We start from the raw sequence: 11,533 nt of genomic DNA, 5'->3' as shown, positions 1-11,533 counted from the left end.
CTGTGGACCAGGCTGGCCTCGAACTCAGAGATCTACCTGCCTCTGCCTCCCAAGTATTGGAATTAAAGGCATGTGCCACCACCGCCCGGTGCATCAAACAATCAATTCTTAATATTTAAGAGCATCCTAATGGGTAAAAGATAGAATTTTGCCTGACAAAGAGGGCAAGGCATTTTAGGTGGGGTGGGAGCTTAAGCTAAAGCACCAGGTTATAAACAAAATGGAGTACGTCAGGAACCATCAGGAACACGGTATGGCCAGAGTGTGGAGCTGAGAAGACGGGAGGATAGTTGAAAAGTTGAGGCTGAATCATAAATAGTGGCATATGTTACTAGGGAATTGAAACCACTCCTTCAGATATCCAGGACCCGTTTAAGGCAACACGAAATGACAAATTGGTAAAGTCGGAACATGAATCGGAGGGGATGAGACGCAGAGAAGCAGGGTCCTAGGCCAACAGAGATCTTCGAGGAGACATGACTCACCCAGCCACATAAGAGGTGGATGAGGGGCTGGAGAAATGGCTCAGAGGTTAAGAGCATTGACTGTTCTTCCAAAGGTCCTGAGTTCAATTCCCAGCAACCACATGGTGGCTCACAACCATCTGTAATGGGGTCTGGTGCCCTCTTCTGGCCTGCAGGCATACACACAGACAGAATATTGTGTACATAATAAATAAATAAATATTTTTTTTTTAAAAAAAGAGGTGGATGATTAGGTAGGGAAGGAATGAAAGGAGGTTTGTAATTTGCTGAGTTTAGGGAAGCTGCATTTGATGTCTACAGGACGGCCACATGAAAATGTTCTATAGTTGTGAGGACATCATTTTATTTATTCTTTGGTAATTCCGTACTTGTGGATAATGTGTCTCTGTGCATCCCAGACTGCCCTCCTGTTCCTCCCAAGCACTCTTGACCTGCCGTCCTCCCTACTTCATCTCTCCCTCTCCCTCCTCCTCCTCCTCCTCCTCCTCCTCCTCCTCCTCCTCCTCCTCCTCCGAGTCCCCTTACTGCTGCCTGTTGAAACGCTAACTGACCTTGTTGACCTGGTCACTGACCTTGTTGACCTGGTCTTGTGTAGACAACCATAGCCGCAGGGAGTGTGTGAATTCACAGACTATGTCCTGTCCAGAAGATGGCGCACCTCCCCTCCCCGCCCTCTAGCTCTTGTTCCCTGCCTCCTCTGCCATGAGGGTCCCTGGACGCTGAGTGGGAGTGGGTATTGTACCCTTGGCATGTCCTTTTTTCAAGACAACAATAGAAGTTTCCCTCCCAGGTTCTTTTACTTCCCCAGGCGTGGGCTTCTTTTTTGATAAAGATTATATATTTATTATGTATACAGTGTTCTGTCTGCATGTATGTCTTGGCATCGGATCTCATTACAGATGGTTGTGAGCCACCATGTGGTTGCTGGGAATTGAACTCAGGACCTCTGAAAGAGCAGCCAGTGCTCTTCACCTCTGAGCCATCTCTCCAACCTGTAGTCATGGGCTTTTGTCCTGGTTTACCGTACTAGGCATGACTTTGCTCCTGTAAAGCAGGCCTCAAATCCAATCCGAAAGTAGTTGGTTGCCCCATGCATTCATGCCACTGTTGCACCAGAGGGCCTTGCAGGTCTGTAATGCAGCATGCAGGGCTCACCGACAGATAGCACGATCGATGGCTTGTCTCTGGCATAGCGTCTCGGGCACTGTGTCATCTAGCTAGTAAGGGGAAGTTTTCAGGTCAGTTCCGCTAGGTTTCTCTGTGTCCTTCCACTGAAGTGTTTAGCAATACAGTCTTACCAGTTAGTCCGGTAGGCAGCTAAAGAGATGTCAATAGATTGGGTTCTTTGGGGGCCTCTGGGGCCTCGCTGATCAATGGCCTCATGGGAGGCCAATGCACAAGATTTTCATGTGATGACTCATGCCTTCTGGGAAAGCACTGTCCACCCACGCATGGTGCCTATGTTCAATACCCCCTCCATTTATTCATTTTATTTTACTTTTGTTTGTTTTGAGACAGGGTTTCTCTGTGTAGCCCTGGCTGCCCTGGAATTTGCTGACCTTGAACTCACAGAGATCCTCCTGCCTCTGCTTCCTGAGTGCTAGGATTAAAAGCGGCACCACCACTGCCTGACTTTTATTTTATTATTTTTTATGATTTATTTATTTGTTATGTATACAGTGTCCTGTCTGCATGCATGCCTGCAGATCAGAAGAGGGCATCAGATCTCATTACAGATGGTTGTGAGCCACCATGTGATTGCTGGGAATTGAACTCGGGACCTCTGGAAGAGAACCCAGTGCTCTTAGCCTCTGAGCCATGTCTCCAGTCCTCATTTTCTTTAGCTAGTTTACAAAGTAGTGGGTTTCCATAAGGGTTTTCCCCACACACTCAGTTTTGGTAATCCCATCTCCCACTCCCATATACGTATAAAGCCGGGCAGTGGTGGCGCACGCCTTTAATCCCAGCACTCGGGAGGCAGAGGCAGGCGGATCTCTGTGAGTTCGAGACCAGCCTGGTCTACAAGAGCTAGTTCCAGGACAGGCTCCAAAACCACAGAGAAACTCTGTCTCGAAAAACAAAAACAAAAACAAAAAAAAACCATATACGTATAAATTTCAAGAGAGAGATGTTTACAGATGAAGGAATCCAAGGATAGGAAATAGGAAAACAACAAAGACGCAGCCCTAGGGACAGCATATGTGAAGGGACGCACATAAAATGCTCAGAGTGGAACCTGACCTGTAGGTCTGGCCAGTGACTCACTTGGAAGGAGAACAGAAGGGTAGAAACAAGATATCTAACCCCTTGGTTATTCTGTATCTTGAATTATGTGTTGGATTTCAAAATACATAGGGTCCTGGTCTGACCCAGGTGCTAACTGGAGCCCTTGACTATAGATGGGAGAGGGATGATGAACTGGGAGCGATTGTTCTAGACTATACCAGGAGTCAGCAGTCAGCAAAGCATAACCAGAGAAATCGAGAGAAGGGAGGTGGCCTCAGGAGCTAGCCAAAGGGGCTGCTGGGCTGGCCTGTGTTATGTTGGGGCCTTTGTCCTACTGAAACTGACCGCACAATGGAGCTGCGTTACAAGCTGACATGGCATTCTGAATGTGGAGCTGGGACAGAGAGTCTACGTGATGGAAGCAAATGAATGGTCACCTGTCCCCGAGGGCCACGGCTCTCTATTCATGAACACTGAAATCGCTAGAGAGGATGTTCAACACAGGCTAAATACAAATTATCAGTATATGATTAATTCATAAAGCAATCATTTTGCATCTTGATTTAAGGTAGCTAACTGAACATACATAGTAGCAACATACATGTTTGCCTATCATGCACCAAGCCCTGTGTTCAATCCCCAGCACTGCATAAACTGGACTGGGAAGTACACACCTGAAGTACATTCCCAGCAAACAGGAGGTGGAGGTAAGAAAACCACAAGTTTGCCGGGCGGTGGTGGCGCACACCTTTAATCCCAGCACTCGGGAGGCAGAGGCAGGTGGATCTCTGGGAGTTCGAGGCCAGCCTGGTCTACAAGAGCTAGTTCCGGGACGGGCACCAAAACTACAGAGAAACCCTGTCTCGAAAAAAACCAAAAAAAAAAAAAAAAAGAAAAAAGAAAACCACAAGTTTAAAATTGCCCTCGGCTGCATGGTAAGTTTGATGCCAGCCTGAGATTATATATATATTGTATCTCATTTGATTCCCATACTCCTCCCTCATCTGCCACAAGGTCAATATTTTATGGAACTCAAACCTGGTTACTTTTATTTATTTATTTATTTATTATTTTTTATTTTTTTGGTTTTTCGAGACAGGGTTTCTCTGTGGTTTTGGTTCCTGTCCTGGAACTAGCTCTTGTAGACCAGGCTGGTCTCGAACTCACAGAGATCCGCCTGCCTCTGCCTCCCAAGTGCTGGGATTAAAGGCGTGCACCACCACCGCCGGCAACCTGGTTACTTTTTAGGTACTAAAGACAATTTGGCTAGAGAGTGGCTACAGGAGGGTGGTACATCAATCATGGACCACCTTGGGGGTTGCTATGGCAACTGCACAGCCCCAACTATGAAGGAATGAAGACAAATAGCTCTGCCTGACGAGCCCTTGAGCTGTACAGAGCTACCCTCTTCCTGTTAGTGTAGACAGTGCTTCTGAAGCATTCCCTCTGTGGGCTGAGGAGAGGGATGGCCGGCCAGGGATATCCAGCTTTTATCATTAGTCACCAAGAGATAACTCAAGCAAGTATGAACACATAAAACTGCAAGATGGTTACCATCCCAAGGCATTAATAGTACTGAAAAAAGCTGGGCACAGTGGCACACACCTTTAACCCAGCATCTGGGGACAAGCAGGTGGATCTCTTGAGTTCAGTGCCAGCCTGGTGTATGTAGAGAGTTTCAGGACAGCCAGGGCTACACAGAGAGAACATGCTAGTGCACACACTTGGGAGGCAGAGGCAGGAGGATTATGATCTTGAGGCAAGCTTCAGTTATACAGCAAGTTTCAGGTAAGTTTGACCTGCATGAAAGATGTTGTTTCAAACAGACAGTGACTGGAGATAGGGTTCCGTGGTTAAGAGCATTTGCCGCTCTGCCAGAGGACCGGGATTCTGTTCCCGGCACCACGTCAGGAAGCTCACAACTGCCTGAGACTCCAGCTCCAGGAAACATGAGGCCTCTGGCTTCCGAGGGCAATTGCACTCACACCTGCACAATTAAAAATAGTAAAAACAAATCTTTCAAACAAGTGCAGACAACTAAATGCAGTGGTGTCTGTTCCTAGGAGACAGGAGGACGCTTAAGAACTCAAGCCTAGTTTTGGCCACATAGACATCATGTCTCAAAAAAAAAAAAAAATTAAATAAATAAGAAACAGAGCTGACCCATGACTCAGTGGGTAAAGACACGTGCAAGCTTGACAGCCTGAGTTTAGTCCACGGAATCCATATAAGGATGGACGAAGAGAAACAATGCCACAAAGTTGACCGCTGACCTCCACACACATAACACTGCCTGTACACACATGCCCCCAATAATAATAAATACAATTTATTAAAAAGACATAATTATTTTGAAAATACCTAATTTTATAATCTTACAAATCCTTTCTCTTCTTTATAGTTTCTATTGAAAACGAAAACTCAGGGCTGGAGAGATGGCTCAGGAGTTAAGAGCACTGGCTGCTCTTCCGGAAGATCTGGGTTCAGTTCCCAGCACCCACATGGCAGCTCACAACTGTTTGTAACTCCAGTTCCAGGAGATCTGACACCTTCACCCCAATGCACATAAAATAAAAGTTAAATAATTTAAGTCAAGGGGCTTAGGATGGCGGAGTGTTTACCAAGCGTGCAGGAAGTGCTGGGTTAGAGCTCCAGAACCAATCAGCTGGGAGTAATACTCTCCTTCCATGTGTTGAGGTTCTTCGGGAAAAGAGAGTGAGCAAGGATGCGGAGGATGTGGAGAGAAAGGCTGATATGGCTGCACAGCAAACTTTGTCTTGCTTTACTCCTTCTCTGGCAGAGACGACCTGCAGAGATGGTGGGCACTTTCTTTGTTCAGTTTATTTTCATTTATTTATTTTTTTAATATTATTTAAAAGGAATAATGGGTACTGGGCAGTGGTGGCGCACGCCTTTAATCCCAGCACTCAGGAGGCAGAGGCAGGCGGATCTCTGTGAGTTCGAGGCCAGCCCGGTCTACAGAATGAGTTCCAGGACAGGTAGGCCTGTTACACAGAGAAGCCCTGTCTCAAAAAATAAATAAACTAATAAACAAATAAATAACGGGAAAGGTACAAACCATAGCACTGGAGATCAGAGGACAAATTGCTGGAGTCAGTTCCCTTTCTCCACCAGACGGACCGCAGGGATCAAACCCAGGTCACCAGGCTTGGAGGCAAGCGCCTCCACACACTGATCCATCGGTGAAGGACCAGAGGATCTTGGTGGAGGCAGTCCTTGAGGCTGCATGCCCCAGTGGGAGCTCCGCGCTGGCACAAGTCTCTTGTCCTGTGCAGCCAGCCCTGGCTTTGAGGGCCGCTGCTGGTGAGCCTGGCCCAGATGTTGATGAGGTCAGTCAGGATGGGGAAGCCCAGCTGTGGCTCTGCTATAGGTCTGTGGCCACCACTTGACCTGTTCAGGGGATGCCATGTTCTGAGCCGCACACAGGAGCCTCCTGGCCTTTACCCTTAACACTGAGTGGCTAAGTGGCTGCAGTCAGCTGTGCTCCCAGCCCTCTGAGTAGGACGGTGACATTGAGCGGGTACTGAGGTTAGTTGGCTAATAGACTTTAAGGAATAAGCAAGACAGAGAAGACTGCTGCTCAGTCACCATCTCAGTGACCACATGCGCCGTGAGGCAGTTATGTCCGTTGGTCAGATTCCCCAGCTCAGGATACGGGGTGACTTGCTTTAGAGCTGTCTTCAAAAGCTCCCTAGAGGCTGGAGAGATAGCTCAGAGGTTAAGAGCATTGCCTGCTCTTCCAAAGGTCCTGAGTTCAATTCCCAGCAACCACATGGTAGTTCACAACCATCCGTAATGGGGTCTGGTGCCCTCTTCTGGCCTTCAGGCATATACACAGACAGAATATTGTACACATAATAAATAAACAAATAAACAAACAAACAAATAAATAAAGCTCCCTAGATGGGTTGCATCAGTCAACTGCCTGTCCTAAGAGACAATGTCAAGACAATTGTCATGTGAAGAGAAAAGTTTTGCCTTTTGCTGGTGTTTCTAACAGTTCCGGCCCGAGCCCTAATCTGTGGATTAGGGTCTCTGGGGAGTGCAGGCATCTGTCAGTGAAAGTGCAAGGCAGAGTGTGTGTGACATCAGAAGCCAGGAGGCACAGCAAGAGAGGAGAAGGAAGAAGGAACCAGTGTGAGGATGCCCCATTTAAGGGCTCTCCTCCTTGACCTAAAGACCTCAGACAAGGACAGCTTCCTCTGAACCCCACCACCTCCCCGTCACACCACCCTGGGAAGCAAGTCCCTTAATTAACACAGTGACCAGTGTAGAATACAATTCTTACGCAAGCCATAGCATGGGCAGACGGTGGAACTTGCAGGCAGTGAGGGGAATGTTGGGTCCTCCCACCCCTTGTCTCATGGGTGAGCAGGAGCCCACAGGAAACCAGGCTCTGAGCATGGAGCTTTTGTACATGTTCCAGCGGGCATTCGTCCTGCTCCCTGCGGCTTTCAGCAGTGATGGGGAAGCACATGAACCTGGCAGAGGGGTTCCCTGATGGCTGGATCAGTACAGTGGTACGAGTTCCTGCCCGCGTCAAGCAAGTACTTAGGCAAGGTCAGATTCACTCCTCAAGAGAAGCACAGCTTGCGTTCAGTTTTTTGTTTTGTTTTGTTTTAAGTCTGAGTGTAGTGGAATGCATCTAAAACTTCCAGCTACTCAGAGCCTGAGGTAGGAGGATTGTAAGTTCAAGGCCATTTCAGACAAGTGGAGTCCCGTCTCAAAAATAAATAAAAACGGGCTGGAGAGATGGCTCAGAGGTTAAGAGCACTGACTGCTCTTCCAGAAGACCCGGGTTCATTTCCCATCACCCCCACATGGCAGCTCACAACTGTCTACAACTCCACGGTCTAACACCCTCACACAAAATATATATGCAGGAGGGCTGGAGAGATGGCTCAGTGGTTAAGAGCATTGCCTGCTCTTCCAAAGGTCCTGAGTTCAATTCCCGGCAACCACATGGTGGCTCACAACCATCTGTAAAGAGGTCTGGTGCCCTCTTCTGGCCTGCAGACATACACACAGACAGAATATTGTATACATAATAAATAAATATTTAAAAAAATGAAGAGATGGCTCACTGTTGAAATAAATATATGTGCAGGAAAAACACTGATACGAATAATAAATAATTTAAAATAAATAAATAAAAACAAGCTAAACTAGTAGAAATCAACTAAAATGCGAATTATCTGTCAATATATGTAAAATTTAAGTCACTTTTGTGAACTTATCTCCAGTTAGAGTTTTGTTTAATTAAATTTATTTATTACTTATTGTGTGTGTGGCCAGGGTGTAAGTGTGGAGGTTAGTGAACAACCTGAGAGAATCGATTCTCTCCTTCCACTATGTGGGCTAAGAGATCAAACTCAGGAATTAAATCAGACTTGGTGACAAGCAACTTAACCCACGGAGTCACCTCCCAGGCCCCTCCAGCTATGTTTGAAAGACGCTGGCATTTAAATCAATAAGGAGTGTCGTGAGGAAGGAAAGGGCTTGGGGTTCAGTTCTCTGTGGGATTAAGAACATTTTTTTTTTTTTTTTTTTAGTTTTTCGAGACAGGGTTTCTCTGTGTAACAGCCCTAGCTGTCCTGGAACTAGCTCTTGTAGACCAGGCTGGCCTTGAACTCACAGAGATCTGCTTACCTCTGCCTCCCGAGTTCTGGGATTAAAGGTTTCATTTATAGTCCAGGCAGGTCTCAAATTTATATGTAACTCTCCCTAGCCACCTGCCTTAATCTCTGAAGTGCTGCGATTGCAGATGTGAGCCATCACATCTGGGTTACTGCTGACATCTGACAAGGGATAAAGAGGGGAGGGTTTTGTTGCAGATAAGCAAACCGTAAAGCACCTGGTCCTTTCCCATCACCACAGTATCACCTGGACACCCCCTTTCTATGTAATTACTAGGAAACACATGGGTTGATCAATGAAGGCCGTCACTGTAGAGTTAGTACCTTTTAAATAAAGGAATAGTAAAGAGTTACATCAAAATCTGTTCTGGGGGTCTCTTCTGAATCTGGGGGTGTAGATACGTTGGTCCTCACACCTGGACATGTTTGGTCATCTTGCACCTCCAGCTCTCTGGCTAACAGCTGGAGTCCTGCAACAATGGTTAATTAGTTGTTTGGTCAGAGATTTTTGAATGTATCGTTGATGATACAGAGAGAAGAAACTGATGAAGCAGAGTGTGGTTGTTAAAGATAGGAGGACGAGGAGAGGGGTCAGGAAGGAAAGCGTCCACTTCCATATGGGGTTCCCAGTCCAGTAGAGTTGAGTGCAGCAGTGGGGTGAAGCTTCATTCTTCTGGAACTGAGGACAAGGCCACTGATCTCGGTGTCCTCTGAAGCTTAAGGGAGCAGGGTCCCAGTTGAGGTGAAGTCCCTGTGACGTTTTATGAGGAGTGGTTAGTTCGTTCTGTCTTTCCTGAGGACTGTCTCCATCTCTGACTCCTATGTTGCAGCAAACCTAGACAGGACATTTAGAGAGGGAGAGCAGACAGACCCAAGCAGGTTTTGGAGCAATAAAAAAGAAAGTAGAGGCCCAGTGATGGTGGCACAAGCCTTTAATCCCAGCACTCAGGAGGCAGAGGTAGGCGGATCTCTGTGACTTCGAAGCTAGCCTGGTCTACAAGAGCTAGTTCTAGGACAGGCTCCAAAGCTACAGAGAAACCTGTCTCAAAAAAAAAAAAAAAAAAAAAATAGTAGAAAATTCTTTCTCGGTTCCCCGACTGTCTGGTTCAAGGAATACTGAGGTTCAGACTTGATTGGAAAGGAGTGACGGTCAGTGGATCTCCAAAGGACACCCCAATAGGAGTGAGGAGGTGTATGACACAGCTCCCAGGGATGAGGCAGAGGAGGATTGAGTGGGCTCAACCAGTGAGGTAGAGAAAGAAGATCCAAAGGCCTGAATACGCTGCTGTCCTAGGGACCCAGGGAGGATCAGATTGAGTGGGCACAAGCTTCAGTATGTCCTCCTGCAAGAACAGGGACCAAGGGCTCTGAGCTAGAGAGAGACACAGTCACCTGGTACCAGGAGAAAAGCCAAAAGGAGAAGAGAGGACTGTACTCGAGAAAGGAAGCCTCACATCCAGGGGAATGGTCAGAGGTAGATAACCCTGCCAGAGACCCAATTGTTGGTACCAAAAGGAAGGCAAAGAAAAAGAAAGCAGCCATTTGGATTAATATCTAAGGGGTATTGAGACCAGGTCTGACTGCAAAGGTGGACGCAGTTCCCATGAGTGAGGCAGAGAAGATCCAAGGGTTTGCAATTGCTAGTGTCCCAGGAATTCAGAGAGGATTGGGTTAGTAAGCACAGGCTGTCTTGTGCATTGTCATGCAAAGAATAGGGATCAAGGGCTCTGAGCCCTAGAGAGCCCAGCTGTGGTGGTTGCCTGGTACCAGGACTAGGTGAGAAACCATGCTGGAGAGACAAATCCTCACACATAGGAGATGACCAGAGGTGGAGAAGGGGGGCTCACCAATCGTGCCGGTTGTTTTTGCTGTTTTGTGACTGTGAACAGCTGTTCTTGGACATGTCTGCTGGTGTGAGTTTCTCTTGGATAGTTAAGTGCAATCCTTGGGTCAGAAAATATGTATCTGTTCATTTTCTGCACATGGTGCTGCGTTGTATATCAAAGGGTCTGTCTTTACGCTCCAGTATTGAAACTATTTCTGTGGCTTTGTGTCCTCGCTCACACCCACCCGGCACGTGACTAAGGTTTCTCTTCTCTTACCCCCTGACATGTTTACACTTGCTCCTGTCTGAGGACGTTTTCTGGAAGCAGCACAGACCCTGTGTTTCCGGGGTTGACAGAGGTGACCGGGATCTAGGGGTGTCACTGGGTGAAATGGAACAAAGGACCTAAAGTCAGGAGACTTGAGATGCTCCTGGAACATTAGAGAATCGGAGAATGTTGTTTCTCCTCCATCGGTCCCTCCGAGCGTCTGTGACTTCAGCATCTCCTGCTGCTCTGTACTTAGAGCCCTTCCACAGACACCAGCCTTTTCCCCATCCAACCTCAAACTGGATATTGCAGAAGGACAGAAACACAGCTGACCTCTTTCCCCCCTCGAATCCCAAACTCCACTCTCAGCTTATACTCTTCCTCTCTGCTTTAAAAGGGCAGGCAGGCTGAGGGTTTGGAAAGGAAGGTGCTGGCATGGGCTGGGGGTAGGGAACCCGGGGCTCCGAGAAAGCCAGACACAGCAGAACTATTCTGTTCCAGAGCTGCAGGGTCCACAGATTCCTGTCCCAACCAGCCAATGGGAGAAGGCCATCTAATCCTAGGGAACTAAAGAATTCTCTTCAGTTATTCAATTTCCCTGCTGTACCCCACTCCTTATCCCTACCCCCACCCTTAACCCTGACAAAGTCAGAGGAGCCTGAGACCCCCCAGGAGCGAGCCAGCCCATATCCCATGAAGTGAAATCAACCTGACTACCTTCCAAGAAATTTGAGGAATGTTCTAAGCCAGATGTCAATCAGGACTGTGACCCCAACTTTTACACAGACAGACGGTTCCAGTTCTCCATCTGAGAACCCCTTACTCCTGGCTCCTGGCTCCCTGACTCCCTGGCTCATGCTCCAGATGAGGACAGAAAGGCAAATCCAGCTGCTCCATCAGATGTTTGGGAGTGGATTCAGACATCCACAGTCAGGAAGGGGTTAAGAGGCAGAGCCAGTTACCCCAACCTGGCCCTCCCAGGGATTAAGAGTCCTCTATAAAGGGGACTGTCTACCCAGGCAAGTCCAGGGGGTTATTAGGGACCCAGGCACTGTGCCCACCCCCCATTGCC

The sequence above is a fragment of the Chionomys nivalis genome, chromosome 25 (genome assembly GCF_950005125.1).
Source record: "Chionomys nivalis chromosome 25, mChiNiv1.1, whole genome shotgun sequence".
Classification (NCBI taxonomy): Eukaryota; Metazoa; Chordata; class Mammalia; order Rodentia; family Cricetidae; genus Chionomys; species Chionomys nivalis.
This window is presented reverse-complemented; position numbering follows the sequence as displayed.